General features: G+C 37.7%; 1 long non-coding RNA gene across 1 annotated transcript in view; it reads right to left on the bottom strand.

The window, feature by feature from the left end:
• The window catches only part of LOC149132145 (uncharacterized), a 28,368-nt gene extending 22,146 nt beyond the window's left edge, over positions 1–6,222 (bottom strand). The window contains exon 1 of the long non-coding RNA XR_016244785.1: positions 5,855–6,222. This is a non-coding gene — a long non-coding RNA (uncharacterized LOC149132145). The remainder of the gene's footprint in view (positions 1–5,854) is intronic.
• Between the last annotated feature and the right edge of the window lie 909 nt (positions 6,223–7,131).

The following is a 7,131-nucleotide window of genomic DNA, read 5'->3' as shown; positions in this document are numbered from 1 at the left end:
TGTAAATAATGTATATAATGTACGGTTTCTTTTCTCTATCCCAAATGACCATGTCAAGTCTATTACAACTATTGAGGTCTTCACTGGGACATTCTACCAGTACTCTTTCATATTACAAGTGGCTATGGTCTCTACCGTATTGTGGGTTCTTATCTCTTTGTCCTCAGGACTAACCTTCAAACGGATCTCATACAATGTCTTGACTACAAAATCATGTCTCATCGGTAGATAATACCACAATAATATTTTTGAGCAACTGCTTATGATGTGAATGGTATCTTCGCAGTTGACTCTTTAAAGCCTGCATCGGTTATCGTATTTTGGTGTTTTGCCTGCGTCTCCGTATATTTTGTGCATCAGGAATTTGGCTGATATTTCCGGTGCCTAGATTGCAAACGTATACCTTTCAAAGTGAGCGTTAGTAATCCAGTTGTTGGTCTATGATAAACTGCTTGATGATCAATGTTACTATAATCCTGCTAACATATCCATGCCTGGTCTTCTGCTGATAAACACTCTTCCTTTCATCTGATGATACGTTGCCGTGGAGTTGTGTGACTTCTTTGGGCATGCATTTAAGTTTATCAGACAAAGAATACTGCTCTAAGAGCTGTTTTCCTAGCCTTATTATGTTATCAATCTCGTATATGTAAACTTGGTCAAGGGATGCACTTCGAGACTTCGTGGTTAAAAGATGTTGCCTCTACAGCTCCGTTTTCGTTCTAAGCAGAGGCAGTCTGCGTCACTGTCTATGGGGAAATTATGTGTGCTGGTTAGTATCTTCCAGGTTTTCATATCAATGACTAGGATCACATCAAGCGTCCAATCAGGGAGCCTAAATTCTGGTAATGAGTACTGGTACCGCAAAGACATTGTGGGCCACAGTTTTATTGAATGCAAAGAATTCCGAGGTCCATATTTACTTTCTTCAGCTGTAATATTCTTTAGTGACACGTGTCTTGTTACAGGTGCCATCATAAGATATGTTTTCATGTACTGTTGATTACCTGTAATATTCCTCATCAGATGTGGGAGAAACAATTAATTCATTGATGGAGTTGCTGTTAGTCTGCTTTACAGTTTTCTTGTCTAGCAACATTTATCTTGACCAAACTCCAACCCTATCCTCTTTGAGAATGTTGTACCCAGGTCAAGGCTCTTTTCGACTCATGCATACTCTTCACTTACAGTTTCAAGTCATCCACAAAGAAGCAGTGTGTAGTCTTTGTATTTCTGTTTCCTTGTGAACCAGGGAGATACACTTCAGGCGTTTTCAAAGTAAATAACAAGGGATTTAAAGGAAGTATGAACAGTATCACAAAGCAGCTGTCCCCTTTGGAACATACCTCAACGATAATGTATTTTACCTGTGATAATACAATCACTCCTTGCATTTAACTTCAAGGTGGTGGCCCACGATGAATTCAGGTCAACTATATCTTTGACTATGCTCATTAGAACTTTAGCAAGCCAAAAGAATTTTATCATCCATGAGTGGGGGACAGAGTCAAAGGCTTTCTTGTAGTCCAACTACATTGAAACCAGGGTCCTCCTATGCTGACGCACCCCTGACTTTACAGTTTTGCTTATAAACAATTGCTCGACACGTCCCCAGACTCCCTTCTTCCCAGCTGGTTTTTCTGCTGTGATGATGTTTTTATTTTTACAATGGTCTTGGGGAAAGAGGTTTAAACATGTTCATATTTTATACATTAAATTCTGTCAGGCAGTTGGCCGGTAGATTTTTGCCATGTCAGTTGTTCTGATTTTGGAGATCAGTTTTGTCTCTTCCGGAGCTAACCAGTGTGGTATACTTCTGTTCTCATTGAGAGTTTGCTGGTACAAGCTGATAATATATGGTCGGTAGAAGGTTAACTTCTTGTACCAGTATCCAACAATCAAGTATCTGCCAGGTGCTTTTCCATCCTGAAGTTTCTGTATTACAGTCACAAGGGTATCACCATCGATGCTTGTGGGTGATGAGCTTGAAATTGAGTGTTCTCTTTTTTGCTATCTCCAAACATCGCATCTATCTCCTCCTTCACTTTTTGTTGGCGAGACGTATAGTGATTTGCTGGTTTGCAAGCAATAAGCATCATCACATGGCTAATGGTCTTCCATAAACCAGTTATCAAAACTCATGATGATTCATTCTTCGCTGTTTCGGGTTTGTTTCTTTTTTAAATGTTTATGTACTGATTTGCAGTTGTAGACAGGGCATATAGACAGGCGTTAATCTGCCAGAATGAGGGTTCATAACACTGCTGAAAATCATCTCTAATTTCATTAACAACTTTTAATAACGTGTCTTTTGCTTACTCTCTTTATGAGCTAGTATTTCAAAACCAAAATTATTTTTCATGAATAATTTTAGTAAGGGCATGTTTCACCAATGTATAACCCCGACTACTACTACTACTACTACTACTACTACTACTACTACTACTACTACTACTACTACTACTACTACTACTACAATTATCGTTGCGGTTTGTCTACAATTGACCTTATTCGTAGCAGAGGAACAGTGGTCAGTTGCTTTAGCCTGTAATGTAGTTTAGCTGGCAGGGAATATGGTATCTGTTGTAGTATCACTAACTGTGAAATCATGTGGTCTTTTAACATCGTTAACACCGTTGTTTATTCAGTTTGGAAGGAAGTTAATTTGAGATCCTTTTTGAGTAAAATTACGTTTGATAACTTTCTTCCTATGTTCCATAAAAGTTGTTTGTAATTGTTTCGCAATAAAAGTATTTAGTTCTGGGGGAAGATCATTCCAGTATGCTTTTAACCTATTCATATATCCAACAGCGAAATTTTGTTTTGCTTCTTTATAACAGTTAAATAAACCATTATTCCGTTCATAACTCCAAGATAAATGTGTTTTGTATAGTTAGAGTTTCTATAAAAGGTTTGTTTAACTTTTGCGATGATGTTTTCGTTCTGTTCTTCAGATTTGTCGTTGATGTTGTCGCACCCAGCCATATTGTTTGCAGTAAATCTGCATGCTAATGTTAAGTTTCAGTCGAAAATCATCACCATCAGAAGTACCGCCGCTAATTCATATGAAGATCAACCAGTTATTTAACAGGGTTGATAGTTGTGGTTTCAAAATTGGAAATAGTACTCATCGTATTTTCGATAAATAGTCTACTAGGCAAAATATGCAACTTGTCGCTTCGAATGATGTATGAATTTGTGTTTTGTTTTTAATTTAAGGGAGTTCAAGCCGGCCACTAACAAAGCCTTTTGAGTTGAGAGAGTTCTCAGCGTTTGTAAATAGTTGGTTGCGTTGGTATGTTGGTTGAGCTGTCGATGTACATACCCAAGCGTGAGCATTTATTTCATCTTAAGAATTTCAGACAGAGAATCTTTGGAATGACATGCAATTCTTCAGTGCCGCTAATAGATTGGATTTGGGGAAACCGCGTCAATTTCTTTTTCTCTTTCTTCGGAAAACGGTGTATTTCAAGTATTTTGTGTAAATTTGTTGGTACATAACATAATGTACCTATGATGATAGGTACACATGAAAATTTGTAGTTAGGGTAAAAGTACCCTCAGTTCCACATTAGTTTGCCATAAATGTTCTCTTTTGTCTGAACTTTTGATTCCACATTCACATCCGCCGAGCAGCTGATCAATATAACAGTGCATGAGTTTTGCTCCTTGTCCTACAGAAGAATATCAAGTTTGTTATGTTTGCCCTGAATTGCTGTTTTTATTTGAAAGTTCCATCAGTATTCTTTCTTTTTAAAGGTATGAATATCTACTGGTTCTGACATGCTTTTGATGTATACATCAGGGCAATCCTTCCTACGGATAGCAATCTAAATAGTCTTTGCAACTATATCATGCCTCAGGGGCAGGTAGTATCTTGTAGACATTTCGGGGGCAGCTGATGATGATCATGTGGGTGATATCTTCTACATTAGTGTAACTGAGCTGACAGCTATCACAACGAACTATCTTTGTCTCGCTTGTTCATCGGGGATTTAGCAGATATCTCCTGTTCCTGGCCAGCGCAGATATATTGTGGGATGTAAGGTAACTATCACAGGTCCAGAAGCAGCTACTCATCTTTTTAATGCTGTTGTTGCCCTCTAGCTTACGTGATATGTACTCATGCAATGCTTTTTGATGGTATGATGCATGCTTCTCCAAGCTCCTTTTTTTAAGTCGGCCAGTTCAGCTTTTTTGGGGTCGCATGAGACAGTTGTATTCTCAGAGTACCTGCACAGTAGTTCTCCAGCACTGAAGATGTTATTGCTCTCACTTTTGAGTATGCATGGAATGTACTCATTTCTTTCTTTACTGTCAGCAGGTGTTGTCTACTTAGACTGACTTTATACCTCAACCATCATCACTTTGTCTCACATAAATCCAATCCTATCGATGTCGTTGTTAATGTGGAAGTTGCCAGTGGTGGTCAGTGCCTTTCTGGTTTTGATCTCCATGCTATGTATCTCATCGAGTTTCCAGTCCAATATCCCAAATGTTGGTACAAGCACTGGCATTGCAAAAGTATTGAGATATGGTCTTGTTAAGCACAAACAGCTCTGAGTTCCATATTTTCTGGAGTCTACAAACATATTCTTTTGTTATTCTGGCTTTAGCCACAACACCAATGAAATGCAACATTCTCATCAATTTCGAAGCACTTGTAGTTTTCAGCATTAGAGATACGGGAGATAGACAATCTTTAGACGTACATGGTCTCTCTCTGGTTGATAATCGTTCTTCGGTTGACTACCATGTATGAACATTTATCTTGCCCAAACTCCATTTCTATAACACGTGAGAATGCTGTAACTCGTTCTAATTGTCTCTTTATGTCGATCATATTACCAGAATATAACTTTAGGTCATCAACAAAAATGCGTGGGTGACTTTAATTTCATTCCTATCTGCATGAAGCCTTGGTATTTTGTTAACAGAGCTGGCAAAGGTTTCCTGTTAGTACAAACAGCATTACCTGAAAGATGCCTGTTAATAGCTTAATTCTGTTTGTAACAATAGCTGTTGCTTTAGTAGTTGTCAATGATAACTATGTGGACCATGGTATGGTCAGCCTTTTAATGCCATTCACTATAGCAGCTGGTACTTTGGCAAGGTGACGTAATTCTATCATTCATGAATGAGGCACTAAGACGAACGCCTTCTTGTAGTCTAGTCATATTGTTAAGAGATTACAGCGATGTGGAGGAGGAGCGGTTCAGTACGGTGCCAGACCTCTTTCTTCCCGTCTACCTGTTCCGCAGTTATAACACCATTTGTTTGGTAGTGATCTTGGAGAAAACTATTCAGACAACCTGTGTACAATTTGTACATAACATTCAAGCATGCTATGGGCCTATAGTTTTTTGGGTTTTTTTGGCCACATGGGTCTCTTTGTTCTTGGGGTTAAAAGTAGTCCGTGCAACCGTCAGCCAATATGGTATAGCTAGCTCAACGTCCATTGTTTTTTTTTAAAAAAAGGTCATAAGGATTTCCCTGTAGATCGTGAGCTTATTGAACCAGTAGCCTACTATGTATATATATATGTATGTATGTATGTATTTAATACAAATATGTGTTCTGCTTATTTTCTAATGAATATTGCGATCAGAATAACTCTATAACAGCGGTTCGTAAACAAGAAGAGGAAATAAATTTAAAAAGCGATGTGTGACATATAAATGAAAAAGAAAAAAATAAGCAGAAATTTGAAATTTAAAAAAGTTATAAATGAATTTATTGCAAAATAAAGAAAAAGTAATTAAATTGCTGTAAAAAAATAACTTTAAAAGAGAATAAAATTGGAATTGAAATATATTAAAATAAGGAAAGCTGATAGATTTCTTTTATTTCTCACCAATGTATTTTGCATAAATACGAATTAAGCATTTGGGAGCATAGTCCAGATTCAGTTGGATTAAATGTAAGCGCAAAACTAATTTTGTCGATTTTTTCTTGATTCTATAAGTATCAAAAAGTAAAGACTGAAGATGAAGATCTGTAAAATATTAAAGAGAAAAATGTGAGATCATGAAGACAAGAAATAACAGTGTTTAAGAGAACTGTGTGGCAATATGGAAGCAAAAACAAAAAAGAAAGAAAAGCAACAAACGATAATGAGTAAGGAAAGCAAAGTGTATATAAGAAAGATTAGAACAAGCAGAGTGGAGGCGCAATGGCCTAGTGGTTAGGGCAGCGGACTCGCGGTTTCGATTCCCAGACCGGGCGTTGTGAGTTTGTCCACTCACTACGTATATATATATATATATATATATATATATATATTTATATATATGTACAGGAGTTGGACAAAATAATGGAAATGCCTAGCATCATAGCATCATAATATTGAAATATCTATAAAACTGTCAAAAGCTTGTTTAATTTTGTTTTTTTTTAAATTTTTTATTAGTCTTGCTTAATGTGTTTTCCTAAAATTGCTGTTTCTTATCGGATATCATCAGGAAAAGGTAATTAAAATTTATTAAAATGACAGATCTATTGTACTTTCAAAGAGGTCAAATTGTTGGTGCTCGTATGACAGGCGCTGGCGTAACGAATCCTGCCGAAAATTCTGGTGTATCAAGAAGTACTGTCTCGAGAGTAATGACTGCCTTTGAGAAAGAAGGAAAAACCTCTTCGTCGAAACAAAACTCCGGAAGAAAACCAAATCCTTCAGATAGGGACCATCGGACTCTTACGCGAATTGCTAGAAAGGCTCACAATAGTACAGCTTCCAAAATTACTACAAAGCTTAATGACCACCTCGGTAGCCTAGTTTCCACAAAATCTGTTTGCCAGGAGCTGAACAAAGCCGGATTTCGCGGGAGGGCTGCAATCAGAAAACCACTACTTTCAAAAACAAACGTTGCAAAACGTTTTGAGTGAAGTAAAAACCCTAGAGCAGTGGAAGAATGTTATTTTCTCGGATGAGTCACCTTTTACCTTATTTCTGACCACCGGCCGAGTATACGTGTGGAGACAGCCAAAAGAAGCATTTGATCCAGACTGCCTTCTTCCAACTGTTAAACATGGAGGAGGATCTGTGAGGATCTGTGAGGATCTGTGAGGATCTGGGGGGGGGGGGATATATCCTGGAAATCCGCCGGCCCAATGATTTCCCTTCATGGCAGA

The sequence above is a fragment of the Octopus bimaculoides genome, chromosome Z (assembly GCF_046866305.1).
Source record: "Octopus bimaculoides isolate indiv1 chromosome Z, ASM4686630v1, whole genome shotgun sequence".
Taxonomy (NCBI): Eukaryota; Metazoa; Mollusca; class Cephalopoda; order Octopoda; family Octopodidae; genus Octopus; species Octopus bimaculoides.
The sequence above is the reverse complement of the archived record's forward strand: the minus strand, read 5'-3'. Positions and strand labels throughout refer to the sequence as shown.